This window comes from Gossypium arboreum, chromosome 6 (assembly GCF_025698485.1).
Source record: "Gossypium arboreum isolate Shixiya-1 chromosome 6, ASM2569848v2, whole genome shotgun sequence".
Lineage (NCBI taxonomy): Eukaryota > Viridiplantae > Streptophyta > Magnoliopsida > Malvales > Malvaceae > Gossypium > Gossypium arboreum.
The window spans coordinates 97,529,006-97,552,952 of NC_069075.1; positions in this window are offsets into that span (position 1 = coordinate 97,529,006).

Here is a 23,947-nt window from a genome sequence, read left to right on the forward strand (position 1 = left end):
ATTTCAAGGGTTCTCCATAGCTAGGGTTTGTTTCAAGCTTCCAAGCTCCATAGTAAGTGATTCCAAGCCCGCTTTTAATGTTCTTTACGTTTTTGGAATCCTTAGCTCGATTAAGCTTATGTTAGCAATAATTCAACCTAGGGTTTATATTTGGAAAAATACCCATAGGTGAAATTTGTGTATTTTGATGTTTTATGATAGAACATGAGGTTTTAAATTATGTTAGACAACTTGTGCTACTCGGTTTTGAGTGAAAACGAGTAAAAGGGCTTAATCGGCAAAAATACCTAATAGTCACAAGTATATGTTAGAGTGAGAATTTGATATTGCCATAGAAGAGAAAAGTGATCAGCATGTTGTAAAACATAAGAATAAGGAATAAAGTTTAATTCCGAGCCTAGGGCAAAAGTGTAATTATGCAAAAGTTTAGGGCAAAAGTGTAATTTTTCCAAAGTTCGTATTAAATGCTGTTTTGATGAATGTATGTATTAAATAAGATTAATTTGGCATTATAGATCAAGAGAAACGAGATTCAAGTCGCGATCGAGGAAAAGAAAAGATTGTGGACTAAATTGCAAAATCTTTATATTTTGGTACCAAGGTAAGTTCATGTGTAAATAATGTAGCATAATGGTTATTTTTAAGTTATTGATGTTAATTATATGTTATGCTGAATTTCATTATGAAATGTATGCTTTGTGGTTAATTTCAAATAATATGTAAATTATGTGAACTACTTGTTAAATATAATTGTTACCGAGTATTGATTTCGACATTCTACGGAAGACGACAAGGATAAGTGTTCGAGGAAAAAGCCCGTTTGAACCTTAGGAATATATTAGGATACAAGTTACATGTCACTAGGATGGTTGAGCATCCGAACTCGTTGAGTTGAGTCCGAGTTCACTTATGGATGCGAATGTCTGAACTCGTTGAGTTGAGTCCGAGTTCGTGAGATGTAACTAGGCATCCGAACTCGTTGAGTTGAGTCCGAGTTCACTTATGGATGCGAACGCCCGAGCTCATTGAGTTGAGTCCGAGTTCGCTTATGGGCGGGTTACATGATTGCTTGATTGAATATGTGGCACTTATGTGCAATTTATCCGTGTATCCGAATTATATTCCGATGTGTTCAACGGGTAAAGTTCTACTCAATGGAGGAATATTCGAGATGTAAAGAGACGATTGGTGAGTGATGTGAAATGGATATTTTGGACAGGTATGTATTTAACCCTCGGGTTGAGTATTGATACAACCACTATAAGGTAATAAGATGATGAAAATGATCGAAATGTGATATGTGTTTTAGTGATGTATGCTAATGTTGATTGGTATAACTGCTTGTTATGTTACTTATTATTTGCATATGAACTTACTAAGCATTTATGCTTACTCCTCCTTCTTACTCATTGTAGTTTTGGACAAGCCGGTTCAGAGTCGGGATAGGTCAAGGCTCAATCACACTATCCTAAGATTTTTGGTAAATGGCTTGTAAATTTAAGTATGGCATGTATAGCAATATATCTATTTTGTGTAAATGATCTTATGGTATGGTAATGGAATGGTTGAGGAAATGTTTGATAATGATAAATTATGAAAATGGTTAGTTTAGATTATGTTTGATGATAAGGAAAATTAATAAGATACTTAGTGTATAAAAACTCATCAAAAGGGATGAAATTTGCCATAAACAGGATACTGAAGAGCAACATCGACGCGAGTTTGAAAATTTACTAAAAATCATAGAAATTTAATTTGGTGATGGACTACATATCAAATTGAAGCTTATTATGTCTAGTTTCACATGAAATAAATGAAACAAGAAAAGGAATTATATGTTAGAAGATATTAGAATTCTAGTGAAACAGGGTCATAGCAGTTTCTGAATCCCCTGCTCCAACTTTAAAAATTCACCATAAATTTTAAAGATATAATTAGGTAGTGTATTTTATATTCTCAGAATCTTTATTGAGTCTAGTTTCAGGATAAATAAATCTCATATTCATATGAATTTTTTACAGAGAGAAATGTGGTTCATAGTAAACAGAGGTCAGACCAGTCAAGTCCTGAAACAGGGGTAACTTTAACTAATAAACTGTACTAAATGGCCCAACCAAAAATTCTAGACAAAAATTAGTAGATAGGTATATGAGTCTAGATTCAGGAAAAATTTACGGATCTTGATTTTGAGTTTTGTAACTCGAGATATGATTTTTCTTGTGACTGTGATGCAAGTAGCTTAAAAGCTGCGAATGTAGAAATAAATAATCCAAAGTTCTAAATATGTTAAATTAAGCTTAGTAACACCTCATACTCGACTCTGACGACGGTCTCGGGCGTGGGGGCGTTACAATGACGACGTGAAAATGCTCGTCACAATGTTAATACTGCTTTGGCCTCCCGTTTACACGATACTCTAACTCCTCGGCTCGTATGATTTCCCCCGGTTCTGAGCTAAGCTACCATTGTAAAACTAAATAAAAATTCCCTAATTAAACATGAAACTAAATAATTAAAATATTTAACCAGAATTTAAACTTAAAATAATTTTAAACAAAAATTCCTTTTTAGGGGTCGAGACGATCCGTATCACCCATGTAAAAGAACTTCCAGTTGGTCCTCGAAACTTTGATCTGTCATTTGTTCTTTCATTGAGAGATATAAACCAGTATCCTCAGTCGATTCCAATGATATCATCTTATCTTCGACTGATGCGACATCCACATCACGAGCCACTTCGTGCCAAATTCGAGCCAACCCTAAATTGTTTTTCAATGTATTATTGGATCGAGCTTTCTTCCTTCCATATCGTGAGATGCTTAGGTTGCCCGAGCTTTGTCTTCCCCATTGAACGAGATTGAGGTAAACTCGTCGATTTCTTCAACTGACACCTCATCAGTTATGGCTAAAAAGTATATCGACTCGTCTACACTTTCATTCAGAATCGATTGAAGCTCCTTTACCTCTAATTTTACCATTACATTTACTAGTATGTATACATCTATGTTAATTGGATCAGAGACATATTCGGTTGTATTCAATTCACCCCCATTTCTAAATCCAAACTCTTGATGACTTTCAAGATTTAATTTCAAATGGTTGCCAGTAATTAATTGGTCCTTCGAGTCGAATTTGAAGTCATCATGTACAATCTCTTCCAATGGAATACATGCTTGGGATTTTTTTTCGAAAAAATTCCTCTATTTGATCCAACTTTTGTTGGATTCTCTTTGATTTGGCTTGAAATTCTTGCTCAAATTTTCTTGTTTCGATGTGTAGTCATATGAATCATAAAGAGTTTCATCTAAATATTTGGATGTCCCTAATTGTCGCTTATATATCTCTTCTAATGAAGTAATTGTTTCATTTTTTTTGGTAAAGCTCTAACATAAGCAATCTTTGATTCTCCATAATCTCCCATTGTTCATATACTCCCTCCTCGTATACGTCATTTTCAACCAATAGGTTTGTCAAATCTCCATCCCTTTTTGTAAGTATATTTGCTCGACTTAGGTGGAAGTTTGTTTGAACACTTAGGCTACTTGTCCTTGTAATCCCAACTCCATTGGTTTGTCAAAGCTCCGTACAACCAACTCAATTTGGATTGTTCATATACCGACCTATAAAAATCAGTGTTCATAATTAAATTTGATAATTGTCAGGGTAACTAAAAATATTTAATTAACTACAACAAATTCAAAATAAAAATATTTAATTATGTTAAAAAATTAAACATTATCTAGCTTGTTTGTCTTTCGATTAATATTATTTTACAGTAATCAATCAAATAAAAATTTCATCACCGCAATCCCTGGCAGCGGCGCCAACAACTTGACCACCTATAAATGTGTTATCGTTTATAGTATAAATGCACACCAAAAATATATAAAATTAAATCAGCGGTGTCCGCAAGCGAACAAATCAAATTGTAATATAGTATTGTGTTACAACAGAATGCCGGTAAGTATTCTGAGGATCATACCAAGGGATTGCAGATTAGAGAAATTAATATTAAATTAATTACAGAAAATAATTACTAATCTAGTCGAGTCACAAATTAGCAGTGTGAATCCAAATTAATATTTTAATTAAAGTAATTAAATTGACTATCCTAAATTAACCTACTAGACTTTCTTATTCCTAGTGTCAACAACACGGACCTCTAGCCTATGATCGATTAAATCCTTAATTATCTAATTAAATAATTAATTATCTTAAATTGAATTATTTATCACCCTTAGCTAATACTACCCTCTCGGTTCATCTTCACTAAGGATTACCACCAAAGTCACCCTTTCGATCTCTTCCTAGACATATTGATACCCTTCTGGTCTCACCGCTCGACACAAGTTATATAGGATAGGATACCCTTCCGGTCTCACCTGTCTCAATATTCTATCACGGGCGTCACTAACTAATATACTAAGTACTTTTGAATAAACAACTAGTTTCGGATAAATAATCACTTAACAAATTAATTAGGTTATTAATTGAAACATGCAAGTTATGAAATAAGCATAATAAGGTATTCAATTATTCATACAAATGCTAATTAATAAATTTAACTACAATATAAATAAAGGAATGAGAGATAGGAGAAAGCTCATGAACATATTGAAGTGTGATGTCGGAGCAATCTCTGCTCGCGATTGTCTTCACACCGGAATAGAAATGTTCCGACTACACGAACATGAAAAGAAAAGAAAACTAAAATCTGAATAGTAAAACTGTCTATCTAGAATTGCTTATAATTTTGGTGACCCTAAGGTTTCTTTTATAGACAACGGGCTACTTGGTTACCACTCAATTCCTAGATACACTTAGATACCAATAAATACAAATTGTGATAATGCTAGGGTCCAAATAAAAAATTTCCCCAAAACTACCATTCAAGGAAATCAGCTTCATTTTGGCCTGCCATCATCATGTTATCGTTATGTAGGAAGACTCTTCGTCATAACTTCGCCACTGTGAATTCACTCATTTATTTATCATGTCGTCGTGACGATAATGAGAGGAAGCTCCTCGTCACGACATCAAGTGTATTTTTAACCTTGGCAACTTCGTTGTGCTATCAGGCTCTCTTGTCTTGCAGCCTGATCATTATCCCTTGTATTCTTGGACCTGAATTGGCATCCTACATGCTTAAATAACCCATTAATCACTCACGAGGCCTGAGTCAACCTTACTAGTCATCGAAATTGTAGAAAATGTGTAAAAATGCTTATTTTATTAATATTTTATTCTTAACCTACTAAAATTGAAAATGCAATACTTAATTATAAAATGCCAAGAAAACAAGCTCGTTAAGTACAGAAATGACCTAAAATAACTACTACATTTGACGTCAAGTCACCCTTTACCTGCCACAAGAAAGACTTTGGTTGCTTCATGTTAATAGTTCTACAGAAAATGGAGGAACCAGGGTTGGAGTCTCATTATTTGGCCCTGAAGAAGAAGAATGGAAATATAGTTTCTCTTTTGTTTTCCCCTCCTCCAACAGTATCGCTGACCGCCGCTAGACTTACAAACGTCTAGACTGAAAATACTACAACAAAATAGATAATTAACTAAACAACTGTGCCTACAAGTATTAGGTCAAATTGTAATATAGAATAATGTTACAACAAAACATTTCGTGAAGTATTCCAAGGATCATACCCAAGAAAGGTTAAATGAAATTGAAATTAATTCTCTATACTAATAAGTCTAAATAGTATCAATCTAAAAATGTATGATAAAAAATCAAATTAACATTAATTAATCTAATTAACCTAAAAATCAATTAAACTAAAAATCAACCAATTAAATAATCGAAAATAATCCAATAAAATAGGTAGGAGCTTAACTCATTTCAATGATCCTAATGAACTTCAGAACTCGGGTTTTATCGAATTACCTATTAATTAACTAGTTATTACCTCTCGGCCTCTAACTAATTAACAAATCGACTAATACACACTTACCTCTCAGCCACACTTTCTTGACTAGGATAAATTATGAAGTACTCGATAAAATTATCTCTCGATCTCATTTATCCTAAATTAATTCCTAGGGGCATCACTTCCTAGGGTTTAATCACACATAATTCAAAACCAACTAACCTGGATTTCAACCCTTTTTCATTCACTAGTTATTCACACATCGTTCATTAAACTCCTTAAGGAAATTAGTTAATCATGGATCTGAATACAATAATCCCTAAACTTATATTAAACATGCAAAAAAAAAACAAATTGAATAAAAGTAAAGAGTAAAAAAATAAATAGGTAGCTGAGACGTGGCGATGCAAATTAGGTTGTGCAAAGAGTAAAGAGTAGAGAAATAAATAAATTAGTTATTTAGGGTTGTGCACCAAACTTTAGAGGGGAAGTGCTAATGCAAATTGGGTAGCTGAGATGAGTAAATGCAACAAGTAAGGTACATATCAAACACTTTGGTAGTGTTTTTAATTCTAACCTGTTGGTTTGGCAATAACATAGAGGCCTTTTTAGATTTCTGGAACGGGTAACCCAAGGAGATTACAAACCTGAGTTAGCGAGAATACTTAAAGTTAACCCAATGTTCAACATGGGCACGCCGAATCCTATTTGAGTGGATCAAGGGGATTTAGACCAAGACAAGTCACAATGTGGACAAATGAAAGCAGCGGGCTTTTGCAAACAAGATATACCAAAAAAGAGCGAAACGGTTCGAGTTAGGAGACGATGAAAGTCAAGGCAATAGTTCCAAGATGAGGGACTACCTGACAAAAATGCTAGTCAAGTATCGACTGAGGCATAGAGAGAGTTCTGAGATGATTCTAACCAGTGTCATTCTGAAGATGCAATTAAGGCATTGCGAGAATAAGTAGGGGAAAATGTCACAAGTCGTGAATCAAAACCCGTGACCATTGCACATAGAACACCCCATAAAGGTCAACTTATTAAATGACGCTCATTTGACCCATATGAACTGACTCAATTCGTGGAAATCATGGAGAAGCCCATTTACTTGAAGCCTTAGTGGCTCAGTGAAACACTCCAGTAAAACTAGAGTTGCCAAGGTAAATAGTGTAAATCCTAAAAGGATAATATTGTATAGAATTTAAATCCCTTAGGACTCTCAATTGTAGATAGGCTTTAATCTTAATCGTCGATATACCTCAATCTCTATTGTTGATTCTAGAGGAGCTCAACTATAAATAATGGTGTCCCACTTTATTTGTAATCACTCCATTTGATTCCATTCAAAGTCCTAAATATATTTAAGAGCATTTATTCAAACACTTGGCGTGTTATTTTCCTTTGGCTTTTTGTTCTTCGTTACTCTTTCGTTTCGAGTGTGTTTTCCCCAAACAATAACTCCATCAAATCACCTGAAAATACAAACCCTTGAATCTCTAGCGGACATCTCCTATACACTTTACTAACTTTCACTAACTGACCCAACAGACTAATCATAGAAATATCACTAGAAGTACTCTCAACAGAAATCCCCAAATTATTAGAAACTGTACAAGCTATATATGAATGTGTGGAACCAACATCAATCAATGTAAAATAAGGTTGAGAGTGAATAGTAAACGTATCGACTATCACACCGACTGTATCTCTGTCTTCACGATGACTTACTGTATACACTAATGTAGGCTGTGTCGTCTTAGTTTGATTAGCACCTTTGCTCGATGCCCTCTGTCCACAACCCAAACTATTACCACCCCTAGCTTGATCACGACCATTACGTGGCTGTTGTACTACTATCTGCGGCTTAACTGAACCCTGAACTGGAGCTTACATATGATTAATCCTATATGGTCAGTCCTTAATACAGTGTTCCAAAGACTCATACTGCAGACATGCTCCTATCTCCTCTAACACTCGTCCAAATGGAATTTACCACAATCCCCACAAATATGAATCCCCACAGTACTAATCGATTCCTCAACCTACTGAGGCCTATCAAATCTAGCATATTTCATGCGCCACTGAGCCGAACTAGAAGGATTCAAATCCCTCTTGTTCTTATTCTGACCTCTCTCATACTCCTTCCTCTCCCGCTTAATGCGCTTGATTTCCTTATTAATCTTAGTTTTCTCTACTAACGTTTCAAAAACTCTCTCCTATTGCAGAGCTATTAACACCTTCAGATCATATCACAATCCGTCCTCAAAATGGACACTCTTATCGTAGTCAGTAGCCATAAAACTCTGAGCGTACCTACTCAGTCTTAGAAACTCAGTGTCTTACTCGACCACATATCTATCACCCTATTTCAACACAATGAACTCCAACATACGGGCCTCAATAAACCTCGCCGCCATGTACTTTTTTTTAGAAAGTGCTTTAAAAGAAAGCCCAAGTCACACACTCAAGCTGAGTATCCAGCTCAACTGACTACCACTATTGATGTGTTTCACCATGAAGCAAAGATATTGCACCCTTCAATTTTTCCTCTGAGGTGAAATCCAGTACTTAGCCACCGTCGGGTTAATTCCAACAGGACCTCTAAATAGTTTCGTCTTATTAGATCGAAACCATTCAATTACCGACCCACAGCTTTCAGATCCAATTTATGTCCTAGCGACCCTCTGGAATACCCTCAAAATAGCTTGGGACAATGTGTCATCCCCTTCATTCTGACTCTGGGTCTCAGTCTCTACGATAAGTGCCGATAGGTGCCTCTACCGTCTCACTTGTCGCTATATTGGGCATGCTTCCTATAGAAGATGGCTAAGCTTGAGCCTCTTTATAGTGTTCGGCATGTCCTCGGGTACTACATCCACAAGTTCCTTACGTGCTTATTATGATTAATTATCTATAATTGAAACCAGAGTATTTTATATCTATTATAGATTCTTTGATAAAAGAATGCTTATCTCTTAGTGTAACGCCCGAAATTTTCTTATTTCTGCTTTTGTGAAAATATGACAAATCTATGTATCTACTTCAGTGGTTAAGTGTCTGGAAGTGCGTGAGAGGTCTTAGGTTCAAGGCTTACCCTGGAAAAATTTTGTTATTTTTGGAATAAAGCCCTATCTTTATTCAGCAGACTTATATTTAATTATTTATAATTCTATATCAGAATGAGTCTGCTGGTTCAAGTGGTAAGGGGTTTGGTGTACTGGAGGTCCTGAGTTCGAATCCCTGCGTTAGCAAGTGAATGTTATTTTTGGTTCAGTTCCCTGCGTTAGCAAGAGAATGTTATTTTTGGTTCGGTTGTCAGATAGAATTTCAACTGGACTAAAATTCTGAGTAAGTTAAGATCATGTGAGTAGTGGGAGAAAATCAAGGGGATTGTGTCATATCTTGATTTTTTTTCTTTTTCTTTTTCTTTCTTTTCAAATTTCTCTCTTTTTCCCAAAAATTTCCCTTAACGCTTTTTCTTCTTTCAATTATTTTTTCTTGGTGGTTGCTACCATTTTTCTCTCTTCGATTAAGCCATTAATCTGTATTTTTTTCTTTATAGCGGTTGGTAGTTCTATCGTGTGATCATCCTTTTGTTGTTACAGTTCTCTAACTGTTGGCATTATGTGTGTGTATTTTTCGTTTGGTATTTTGGCGATGTCGATTTGTAGTAATTGATAGTGATAATTCGTGTTTAGGAGCAGATTGGAAGGCAAAGAACGGTTCTTCTACAATTTAATTCCCGTTAAAAGCAACTTGTCGTCGGTGGTAAGTCAGGTCTTGGTCAATTCTTGTGTTGATATGGTTAATCAAACTGCTAAATCATTGCAGATACTTTGATTTTAGGTTTTGAAAGGCTCGAGATAGTTTTCATGCTAAAACGATACCGAGTGTGTACCGAAACATACGAAGAAAGCTAAAAAACCCCTCTGTCGACGCCACATGGCCATATTGTAGGCCGTGTGTGACAACACAGTCGTGTGATTGACAAAGGCCAAGCCATGCGCAAGACACGACCATGTAAAAGCCAGAGTGTGGCCATGTGAGCTACACGGGCTAGGCCAAATTGTGCGTGTGGGTCACATGGACGTGTCAGCCCACACGGGCATGCCACACGGGCAACCCACACGGGCATGTGGGCCCATTGTACTAAAATTTTTCATAGGGTCGTACGGGTCATCGTAATCGACCGTGGGCCTACTGTAGGGTCAGTAAAGGCTTATTAAACCCTAAAACTATGTGTTCCCTTAGACTGATGTACTGTTATAAGCATGCCTATGTTGGTTATCTATTATTTGTTAATGAAACCATGTTAAGCATAACTTATTTGTTAATTCTATAAGTATGTACTGTTACTGTGATTGGGGTGGGATGATATATATATTGGAGGAAGTGTTCTAAAAAGTAGATTATGCCTAATATCTGGCAGCACAACTACATTATATCTGATATATGCCGCATCAGTACAGTGTGGTGTGTAGGCTGGGTGGGTGTTTTAAACCCCACATAGTGTGTAAGGATGGTCGGAGATGGTGTGTAGAGGATGGGGGTAGGATTCTGATATGCATATTTGTATCTGTATCTCTAATAGGTTTAAGCCTGAATCTATATCTGGCTAATTTTGATTGTCTGTTGTATGCCTGCTTACTTCTGTGGTGTTACACACTGTGTTTATGTAAACTCACCCTTCTCTGTTTATTCTGTACAGGTAATCCACAGAGTTAGGTGGGTCGGTGCAACGAAGGACTCTACTGTGACCATTCGCCAAAATTGTTTTACTTATTTTAGTTTTTATTTAAGTTTGGCTCTAAGACTTGAGAGTTTGTATTTTCTAGGACTCTCTAGACTGTTTTAACTGTTTGGCTTTTATTTTGGGTTTTCATATTTACTTTGTCGGTTTTACCTAAAGACATGTTTTTTAAAAATATCGAATGGTTTTCCTAAACTTAATGATTTTATATGCTTCCACTAAATACACATTTTATCTCTAAATGACTAAATGAAAGAGAGCTTTGAAATTGATAAGAGCGATAAAGGCTTCTAAACTGGAAAGATTTTAATGTAACAATAACAGTTTTTCAACTCATTTTATGTGACACCTCCGGATTCAGCTATAATGTCTAGACTGAGTTTGGGGTGTTATAATTAGTGGTATCAAAGTTTGGTTTGCAAAACTCGACTGTGGATTTTGGTTTCCAAAATTTGAATTTAAAGAATTGGTTTTCAAATGATTTTTAACACTCTGATTAAGTGTGTGGTACACCAAGTCTCTAGCGCCGATCTTGTAAGTATTTCTGATTTCTGATAGAAAATTCTAAAAACGTTATTGATAGTCTACTTGAAAACACTATAGTTAGTACACTCTGAAACTGTAGTGAAATTGATTCCTAAAATAACTCTAAACTTCTAATACTTAATCCATAAAACATCTATTAATAAATACTGAATCTGATGCATAAATTTTTTTAATGTAGATAAAACTTCTTAATCACAATGAGTACACGAGGTATCCGTGGATGTGGTACTGAAGGTCGAGGTAGAGGCCGTAAGGAGGCTTGAGCTGAGTCCTCATCTCTTGGCAGCATGCCTAATCTAGACACTAGTGAGACACCTGTGTCACTTGCTACTGAGACTGGGTCTCAGAGTTGTTCAGATGGGGACAACCCACTATCCCAAGTCATGTTGAGGATATTAGAGAGGGTTGTTGGGCCTAATTCTGGATTTGGAGGCCGAGGGTCAGTAACTGAGCAACTCCGGTCTAATGGAGCTAAGCTATTTAGGGTGTCACAAGAGTCACTCCTAATGTGGCTGGGTATTGGTTAAAGGCCACTGAGAAGATTATGGATGATTTAGACTGTACCCTCGAGTAGAAATTGAAGGGTACAGTCCCTTTGTCTAGCGATGAGGCTTACCAGTGGTGGTTGACAGTTAAGGTGGGCACTCAGCCTAATCTGACTTGAGAGTTCTTTAAGACTATGTTTCAGAGTAAATATGTGGGGGTCAATTACGTTGATGCTCATAGGCATGAGTTTTTAAACCTCACGCAATATGACCAATCTGTGGTCGAGTATGAGGCCGAATTTCTAAGGTTGAGCCGCTACGCTCGAGGCATAGTGGCTGTTATAGGCCAATTTTGGGCCGTTTATGAGACTCAGGCCCAAATACATTACAATAGGACTTAGCTAACCCAAACAACAATATTAGACCCACCTAAGCCCATTAAACCTAACTAAACCCATTCAATAACCCCCAAACCCTTACAAACCCAAAACCCAATACACGTAAACCCAATAACCCCAACTAACTTAAACCCATAACACCATTTCAAACCCGAATGGCCCATCGAACCTAACCCTAGCCCCCACTTGCGTCGACCAAGACCAACCCCACCAAAGACGCCTAACCTTGGCCACCACGCCCATACTTGTCGACATTCCCATCACCGCACCTCCACACCGCACATAAACAAAAGAGGACAGAAAGGAACGAAGAAGCATGCGAAGCGAAAATAAAATAAGCAAGAGAGCAAAGGAATCACATGTAATCGGCTATAAAGCCGAGAGAGAACTAATGTAACGGGTTCTGGTTTTTTTGAAAAAATAAAAAACGATGAAAGGTTCGATTGTAGAGCAAAAAATAGCAGCCTAATTAGAGTTTGAACACAAAATAACATCCAAGCAGTGTAATACAAAAGATCAAGATTCAAAAGTGAGTAAAACCAAGGTAGTTCTTCATTTCAATAAGCTGCTTTTAAGTCTATTTTTTCACCATAAATACATAAACATTTACAAATAAACATAAAGAAATAAAAGCAAAAAAGAGAAAAAAATAAAAATTATTTTTCCGGCCATGCATATGGGTGGCACGGCCAACAGTAACAATCCCGTGATCGGACCGAGCCCTCCCCTTGGCGGAAATCGCTCCTGCTCCCCTCTCCCTTTCTCTTTTTTTTTCTTTCTCCCTAACTCAAATGATTTTTTAAAATTTTTGACTTTTATAGGGGTCAAAATGCACCGCTTTGGACCCCGGTTTTAATGAACAAAACGACGCTGTTTTACTTGGCCCGACCGATTCGACCGAACCCGTCTCAGATCCGCGTGTTTTTAACTCAATGGGATATTTGTGCAATCGGTCCTTCCGCATTTTTGTTGTTTGAATCAGTTTATATTTATTTACAAATCGACCCTAAAATTTAAACCGATTTGTGATCTAATCCTATTGATGCGCTGCGTTTTGATAGAGCGGATATATTGTTGTTTCATCCCCATGTTTCATGCGCGTTTCAATTCGGTCCGTGGCTTATTTTATTTCAATTTCGCCCTAAAATTTGCTTTTGAGCTCGATTTAGTCTTTTTGCTAGATTACTGCTTTTATTTTCAAATTATTTGTTTCTTATTTTACATTAATTATTATTATTAATTATAATCTTTATATTCTTATTATGTTTACTATATTTAATATATGTAGTGGTGTATATTGTGTTATGTACAGATATGCGTATGTGTTCTATATATATTTATGGAATATTATTATTAGTTATTTTTAATATGTGTATTATGTAAATATTTTAATATTGTATTCTATACATTATTCCACATAATATTAAAGAACACGTGTTCTCAATATAATCATGTGCATTTAAATATATACCTGTATATATTGGGGAAGCATTGTCGATAGTTTTTTTATTATCTTTTAACATGTATGTATCATATAAATATTTGAGTGTTATATTATGTATATATATATATATATTTCCAATGTGTATATTTTTATTGTATTTTTATACGTCATATATATTTTTCAAGCTATATTACATTTCACATACTATCATATAAATATGTACATATATTTTTAACTACTTTTTACATTATTTTTAACTTCACATTATGTATATATTTTGAACACCATACATATTGAGTATTTCTAATGTCCCGTTTATTTATACCCACGCATTTAACATATCCATGTAATGTCTTGGTAAGTTCATTCTATGTCGTTATCATTTCTAACGTATATGTATATTTCATGCAATATAATTAATAGTTCCCCTTTAACATTATTTTGAAGTACGTGTATATTATATGTATTCTTTTAATATGTATTACATGTATATATATAAATATATTCGATTCTACATTGTGTATATATATATTTTCAATGTTATCTTTTTAAATCATACGTCGTTTTATATATTTTCCATAGTCTTAACTAGATTTTATATTTTTATATGTATATTATTACATCATTTTATTCTTATCATATATATTATCAATACATGTACTTTAATATATGTATATATATACGTCATGTACACATATTAATATTATTATGTAAATCTTTTCATCCCTATTTTTATGTATATATTCGTAATGTCACTTTTACATATGTATATTCAATGTTTTTCGTTTTCAATATTATTGTCATATTTAATCTTGCATGCACTGATTCATTGTTTTAATATTTTTTGTTATGTTTGTCATTTGCTTAAATATGTATACCTAGTCCTTTCATTTGTTTATTTATTTCTGTATTCGTTTTGTCTTACACGTTTTAAAAAATCACGTTTTTGCTTCTAAATTAATTTCGATAATCAAAGGCAACATATCGGTTTAATACCAAGTCGACGGTTCCATTGCTATGTTGAGTGGAATTTGTCGGTTCGTGTTTAATCGGTATACCCTTCTCAAAAAAGGGAAATCAAAAATTGAAAGTTTTCGTGTTTTGAATCGGATCACGATTGAATATTACTTTGAACTCATATTTTTGAAAATCAAGACAACACTTGTTTATGAGATACCAATTTTTGGGCGTCGCGAGGGTGCTAATACCTTCCTCGCGCGTAACCGACTCCCGAACCCTAATTTTTCTCTGATTTTTAACGTAGACCTCAACTCGCCCTTTTCCTCGTTTTTAAAAAAAAAATCTAATAGGTGTCCGATCACACCTAGAAAAAGGATCGGTGGCGACTCCTGGTTCATTCTAAAGCCAAATTTCAACTTCCAATTTTCTAAATCGCCACAATTTAGCGACCCGAATCCAAACTAAAATTTTTACGTCGCTACAGCTGGCGACTCCACTAGGGACCCTTTTTTGAGAGTCGTGTCTGGAATTAAACACGTTTTGTCAAAACTTTCAAATTTCTTTGTTCAAAGTAAATATTTGGTCGTGATCCGAAAATCTCATTTTCAAAATTCATGCATTTGTATCATGTTTACTTATTTGGTTGTTTTTTTAGCTTTCAATTTTTATGGTTTTAATTTCGGTTTAGTTTTTAAGTAAACATAACGGTTTATGAAGTTTTTCCCCACATACCGTGCACTTGCATTTTCGCATAACATGAGCTCTCTACCGGGCCCGCCTGCTTAGGTGAAAGTAAACGCTACGCCTTCGTGAGTTAACTCGCCCTCCGCATGAGCTAGTGAATACTTTCGGGTTACATATGGCTTATGCTTTTGTGAGTTAACTTGTCCCTCCGCATAGGCACAAGTAAATGTAATCCTCGAATTGAACTCGTGAGCTGTGATGGGTTATGACCGAGGCTTCGTGCTAATCTTAGCAGATGATAGTACGAGCAATTCGAGTAAATTCTAGAACCGAGACTACATATAATGAACCATACGAGCTATCCAATTAGAGCCATGCCGAACCTCTCGTCCGCTAATAGTCACCAAAATAAGTACACGGGGAAAATGCCTTTCATTTACACTATTTATGCAAAATAATTGGATCGGGTAGTTTAGTTTATTTTTCAAATTATATTTGTTGTGTTTACTAACCAAGTTTGTTTGTTTTATTTTTATCATGCATCATAGGCATCATATTAGGAAGGTGTTGATTAAAGGTTGGTTGCCAAAAACGGGTTTCGATGGAGGAGTCAATTACACAAATCACCGAGAAGAATGCCGTGAAAGTGACCGGTCTCTAAAAACTCGGAGGGACAAGGGGATAGTCTTGTGGAAAGGTGTCTGCTAATTTGCCCGAACAAATAAGCGTGAACGTTCGCCAAAATAACCTAGAAGATTTGGTTCAAATTTGGAATCGGTGGGATTCGGACACTAGAGACATTTTCACCGAGAGGTATGGAGATATAGCTCACCGATCACCATCCGTAGACGAACAGTTGATTCAAGCCATGGTTCGGTTCGGGACCCACTTATCGTTGTTTCACCTTCAATCAAGAAGACATGACTCCGACCATAGAAGAGTATCTTGCTTTACTCCGCATCGACAATGTACAATTCGACAAAATATATGTGAAGGAGCCTAAGCCGATGACCTTCAAGAAAAATTTAGTGAGACCGATGACATGACCGATGCATGGGCTGAAAAAGATGAAGAAGAAGAACGAAACCATTTGCATTCCATGGTCCTCCCTACGAGATTTGACTCGAACCATCCCGACATGTGAAAAGGGTAAATCTATTTGCTTTGGCCATTTATGGTCCAGTTATTTTCCCAAAGGTTCTCGGACATCTCGAAGTGGCGAGTTGATTTCTTGAAAGGTTAAAACAAGGAATCAACCCCGTCCCAACCATCCTAGCCGAGACCTTCAGGTCCTCGAGTAGTTGTCGAAGAAAAGGGAGGGACGATTTATCGGATGCTGTGATTACTCAATGTTTGATTTTGAGTCACTTCGGAAGGTAGAGCGACTCCATTCCATATGTTTTCTAAAACATTCTCCCGCTAGAAGCTTTCCTCAAGAAAGAATGGCGAAGGAAGTCACCGAGCAACATTGGGTATCGATCTTTCGTAACCTTCAAGCAGAGGATATAACATGGAGAGCACCCCGGATCCGTCCTTGATTCATTGTACAAATGTGGAAGCCAAGATTGGGTACCTTTACTTGGGTTATGGGGAGGAGTTGGATATGCTCGGCTATTGGTTCAAAGGCAATTTTCTTCATGACAATTCCTCCCCAAGAATCGGAGGATTAGCACGATTCGAGTTCGCTTTCACGGGTGAAGGATATATGAAGAGAGTCCGAGACACGCAAAGTCTTGGAAGGAAATTCATTTCATGGAATTAGCCTTGTATGCTCGATACCCTTACCCAAGATTACAACGTATGGAGGAAGCAACGGGTAAATAGTCGTGAATCTCGACAACAAACCACCCCATCCAGAATCCTTTCTCGAAGGAAATGCCGTCTGAGCTAGAAATGGCAAGACAAGAATTCGAGCGAGAAAAGGCCAAGATGTCTCGAGACCTTAGTGCCCTTCAAGAAGAAAACTATCAACTGAAGATTGAAGTTCAGGTTGAAAGATCCAAAACTGAAAAAGTACAAAGAGAAGCCGAGATTGTGAGAAACGACTTAAGGGACCTTCATTCGGAAAACAAGAAATTAAGAAACACTATAAAGAATAGCGGGTTGGGCAAGTCGACAGCAGAATGGAAGGAAGAAATTAGCAATATCAAGGGAGGAATGGAGTTTTGGAAGGGAAAAGCAAAGAAAGAGGAGGAAAAGGCTGCGCGCGCTTTGATAGAGTTAAGAAGGAAGAACGCCGAGTATGAAATAGCGACTGCAGAATTGTAACACCCCGTACCCAAGACCGTTTCCGGAGTCGAACACAAGGTGTTAACGGACTTAATTCATTAATTAAACAGCTCATACAATTCATTTTAAAATTTCCAGACAAGCTGGCTAACTGCATCACAGTCGCTTTAAAAATCATATCTCGAGTTACGAAACTCAAAATCCAATTCCGTAAATTTTTCCTGAAACTAGACTCATATATATATCTACTAATTTTTTCTAGAATTTTGGTTGGGCCAATTAGTACAGTTTATTAGTTAAAGTCTCCCTGTTTCAGGGTTCAACTACTCTGACCTCTGTGTATTACGAATCAGATATCTCCTGTACAGAGCTTCAATGACTATTCCGTTTGTCTCTAATAAAACTAGACTCAATAAGGAATCTGTACATATAAAGCGTGACTTCTAATTATCTTTGTAAAATTTATGGTGAATTTCCAAAGTCAGAACAGGGGATCCAGAAATCGCTCTGGCCCTGTTTCACAAAAATTTAAACATCTCATAAAATATAGCTCATATACCTATTTCGCTTATTCCATATGAAAATAGACTCATCAAGCTTCGATTCCATAACTTATTCATTATTTAATTCCATTTCTACTATTTTTAGTGATTTTTTAAACTCACGTCACTGCTGCTGTCTGAATCTATTTTATGGTAAATTTTACCTATTTCACGGTTTCCATGGATTAGCTAGCAATTTGACATACATAATAATTAATATGATCATGATTAGCCATTCCAATGGCTAATCATTACCAAGCATTTCTATTTCCATACAACTCAATAACCATATCATAAGACCATATATACAAAATGATTATAATGCTATACATGCCATACTCAAAATATACAAGCCATTATGCCAAGATGGTATACGGATAGTGTGAGCGTGCCTCCTACCGCTTCCGATTTCGAGCTGGCTTGTCAACACTACAAGGAATGAAAAGGAGGAGTAAGCATAAATGCTTAGTAAGCTCACATGCAAATAGCAAGTAACATAACCATATAAGCAAACATAAAACATCATTTGCATAATCATCACCAAGACATTCATATCACCTTTTCATTTATCATCTTACCATATTGTTGTTATATCGAGTTTTCAACCCGAGGGTTAAGTACATACCTGTTCAAATTATCCATTTCACAACACTTACCAATACGTCCCTTTCATCTTAAGTATTCCTCCATTTGAGTAGAACTTTACCCGTTGAACACATCGGAATATAATTCGGATACATGGAAAGTTTGCACATAAGTGCCACATATGTAGCCAAGCTACCATGTAACCCGCCCATAAGTGAACTCGGACTCAACTCAACGAGTTCGGATGCCCAAATATCCCAGTGACATGTCACTTGTATCCTAATCCATTCCTGAGGTTCAACGGGACCTTTTTCCCAATCATGTGTCTCAACCATCTTCTACGGAATGCCGATACCGATACTCGGTAGTATTTCACATTTTCCAAGTATATCACATAATTTGACATATTATCAAACAATTATCACAAGTATAATATTTCATAATAATTATCATATCATTTAAAAATCATTAAAACATTTAAAATAATAACTATGTTACCAACATTTACATATGAACTTACCTCGTATGCTAAAATGGCTATTTTACCATTTAAGTCCACCACTTGGTATTTTCCCCATTTTAGCAGCAATTTCAGTTTTCCTTGCTCTGTCATTTAAAATATAGTCTAATTAGGACTCACATTATTCAAATTGACCCAAAATCATATTTTGAAAAATTACAATTTTGCCCCTAAACTTTTGCATATTTACACTTTTGCCCCAAAGCTCGTAAATTAAAATTCAGCCTATTTTCTTATGTTTTGTGACATGCTGATCATTTTTCCCTTCTATGGCAACATCAAATTCTCACTCTAACATGTACTTATGACTATTAGGTATTTTTACCGATTAAGCCCTTTTGCTCGTTTTCACTTAAAACCGAGTAGCACAAGTCGTCTAACATAATTTAAAACTTCATATTCTATCATAAAACACCAAAATACACAAATTTCACCTATGGGTATTTTTCCAAATATAAACCCTAGGTTAAATTATTGCTAGCATAAGCTAAATCGAGCTACGGACTCCAAAAACGTAAAAATCATTAAAACGAGGCTAGAACGAACTTACAATCGAGCTTGGAAGCTTGAAAACCCTAGCCATGGTTTCTCCTTGCTATATTCGTCCATGGGGTTGAAGATGAGCAAAATTGGCTTTTAATTTTGTATTTTAATTCATTTTACCCTAAATGACCAAAATGCCCTTACTACTAAACTTTCCAAAATTCCATCCATGTCCAATTTTGTCCATAGACTTAGAAATTGGTAAAATTACTCTTTAAGGACCTCTAATTAATAATCTAATTCAATTTTATGCAAAATACTTCTAGAACACAAGTTTTGCAATTTATTCAATTTAGTCCCAAATTTCAAATTAGGCACTTTATGCATAAAATTTCTTCACGAAATTTTCACACAATCATGCAATCATATCATAGACCTTAAAATAATCATAAAATAATTATTTCTATCTCGGATTTTGTGGTCACAAAACCACTATTCGACTAGGCCCAAAATCGGGATATTACAACTCTCCCCTCTTCGTGATTTTTGTCCCCAAAATCTTACCGTAAAAGTGGTCTTCACTTTTAATCTCATATTTGGTACCAAGAACTTGCACTTAGACTGTACCTCCAATACATCTCTTCAATTTCTCATATGATCTAAAAGCTACGCCTCAACTCTCAACTGTTCTTAAATTTTCAACCCTTCTCAATTTCCCATGATATCATGACATAAAACCCGGATCTCAACTTGATTTAATGGAGACCTAATTCCAAGAAACCGACAATCAAAGAGACCGAAATTCCATGAATCGATGAGTAGGAATTCATTCAATGAGATGTGATTTATAGATCTCGCCAAACATTTAACAATAAGATACATCACATTTTCCTCTTTCCGCCATAGAAATAATTCGATATGGCCTCAAGAATAATCCTTCTCATTTCCATCCCAATATCAACATTGACAAGGATAATTTTGATAGATCCCAATGCTCGGCTTTAATCCCTTTAACAACTCCGATTTTATGTAACATCGGATGCTCTAAACTATCACATTACCTCACCGTCTTGAAACACATCACAATTCATACAACAATACATTCTTGAAAGTCGAAGTCTTTGCTCAATGTAGACTAGTCTAGTTCGACGCCTTGGTTACCAATATTCTCATCTATCGAACTCTGTCAACATGTAATAAACTTTTCAGCTTTCACAAGATGGAAACCTTATCATTCGTAGTGACTTAAACTAATATTCAACTCTTTCTATTAAAATACACTTCTCGCTCAAACTATTTACTCTTTTATCCGTACAAAATGAAATTCTATTATCGACTTGGGAAAATAATCCGACATAATTGTCACATGAAATCTTTCAAATAAATAATTTACCATACCGACTAAAACTCGCGCTTTTATCACCTATGCCTTTCTCGATCTCAAATCCTTACACGTAAATTAGAAAAATCCCAATACTAAAATCACCACATTACCAAGATCAAATTAGAAGTATAGTCATATTTGACATGATTATCACGAGTGAAGAACGACTTGAACATGAGTCATAATTGACAAATTATGGAACAAAGATAACAAGAAAACCGAATAAAGAAATCCAAGATAGAGAAACCGAATAAAGAAATCCGAATAAAGAGATCCGGGATAAAGAAACCCAAGATACGATACTATGCCGAGAATCGAAAACCAAATTCATAGAGAAAATACGAGAATACCGATAATTCTTCAAAGAAAGAAAGTCCAAAAGAAAACATTATTTAATCCCATCAAATCAAATATAACAAGATCAATATATCTTCCCATACATATATATCGATGAAGCATCAAGTAGAAGAAAGCAGAATCATAATATCATATGAATTCTCTCATCAATTCTTATCGACGAAATGAAATAGAATACCCGATGAAATAGAGCAATATAAATTATAAACCAATCAGACTACCAATGCTTTCATCCAACACCAAATTAGAAGACATTCCCATATAACAAGAATTTCTTCAAGATCAATAGCCATAGAAATATTTCGAGAACGGTGAACACATAGAACATCTCAAAAGAGATCGCTAAATCTGTCCGGTCATAATCATCACACTCGGATAATTCACATTTGAAATATCATTTCCCCAACTAGTTCTCGCGTCACAAGTTTCATATTAAATCATTCACTAAAGAATGTCGGATTCGAATAAATTTCGATTTACCAAAGAGAATTCCTTCTCTAACGGGACAAGGTATAATTCCAATAATCTTTATATCAATCGATACTTTCTCGCTCGACTTTACTTATCAGCTCATTTTCAATCTCGGATCATACTTATAATTATTCTATCACTGAACTCTTTGGGTTTTCAACAGGAAACTTATTCAATACAAATCTCATGAAATTCCATTATAAGTACCACTTTGGTAAGAGGGAGGGGTTGTAGGACCTCTGACTCGACTTTCTTATACATACACATATGACACAACTTCCATCATCATAGTAACATCATCAAAATCATGTCATTCATTCATGTTGGCTTACACCAATTTTCCTATTGTCCCATTTAGACAATATACTTATGCATACATTCTATGTTTTCTAGATAGCTTTACTTATCCATTCATTTAATTAAATTAATTCATGCTCATGACATTATATAAGGCCAAACAAACATAAATATTTGCATCACAATCACAACTTTCATTTCGTGCATCATCATGTACATATCATTACAATCATACAATTCGGTCCAACAATTTAACATAGATAAGTTCATTTCATTATAATCCTTTATCTCATAAAAATTGTATATCATTAACATTCATCAACATTCAACGTCCAATCAAGACAAGGACATTTTCATCCGTATTATGATATTATGACCTTTATTCATACCTCTACTACTTTCATTTATTCCGCTCATCTTATCAAGTAAGCCACATACACTACATCGTATGAGCATTAAGCAAATATGGATATTTATCACAACATGAACTTTCATCTCACATATTATCACATATGTATCATAAACTTTTATTCATACTTTTCTGAACCGAGACTTATCATAATCATAATTTTACTCAAATATCTTCACATAACATTGAACATGGTCGGCACAGCTCGGTTGGAGAGTACCCTGTCTAAATAAGACGGTACTTATATGCGTCGGAAGACATCACACTATCACAGATCAGTGGCATGTATAGCTAAACTTTTACACATGCTAGGTTAGTCCGAGAACCGACTAAACCTGCTCTGATACCACTAAATGTAACGCTCGTACTCGAGACCGTTGCCGGAGTCGAGTACAAGGTGTTAACGGACTTAATTCATTAATTAAACAGCTCATACAATTCATTTTAAAATTTCCAGACAAGTTGCCTAACTGCATCACAGTCGCTTTAAAAATCATATCTCGAGTTACGAAACTCAAAATCAAATTCGTAAATTTTTCCTGAAACTAGACTCATATATATATCTACTAATTTTTTCTAGAATTTTGGTTGGGCCAATTAGTACAGTTTATTAGTTAAAGTCTCCCTGTTTCAGGGTTCAACTACTCTGACCTCTGTGTATTACGAATCAGATATCTCCCTGTACAGAGCTTCAATGACTATTCCGTTTGTCTCTAATAAAACTAGACTCAATAAGGAATCTGTACATATAAAGCGTGACTTCTAATTATCTTTGTAAAATTTATGGTGAATTTCCAAACTCAGAACAGGGGATCCAGAAATCGCTCTGGCCCTGTTTCACAAAAATTTAAACATCTCATAAAATATAGCTCATATACCTATTTCGCTTATTCCATATGAAAATAGACTCATCAAGCTTCGATTCCATAACTTATTCATTATTTAATTCCATTTCTACTATTTTTAGTGATTTTTTAAACTCACGTCACTGCTGCTGTCTGAATCTATTTTATGGTAAATTTTACCTATTTCACGGTTTCCATGGATTAGCTAGCAATTTGACATACATAATACCAAATATGATCATGATTAGCCATTCCAATGGCTAATCATTACCAAGCATTTCTATTTCCATACAACTCAATAACCATATCATAAGACCATATATACAAAATGATTATAATGCTATACATGCCATACTCAAAATATACAAGCCATTATGCCAAGATGGTATACGGATAGTGTGGCGTGCCTCCGACCGCTTCCGATTTCCGAGCTGGCTTGTCAACACTACAAGGAATGAAAAGGAGGAGTAAGCATAAATGCTTAGTAAGCTCACATGCAAATAGCAAGTAACATAACCATATAAGCAAACATAAAACATCATTTGCATAATCATCACCAAGACATTCATATCACCTTTTCATTTATCATCTTACCATATTGTTGTTATATCGAGTTTTCAACCCGAGGGTTAAGTACATACCTGTTCAAATTATCCATTTCACAACACTTACC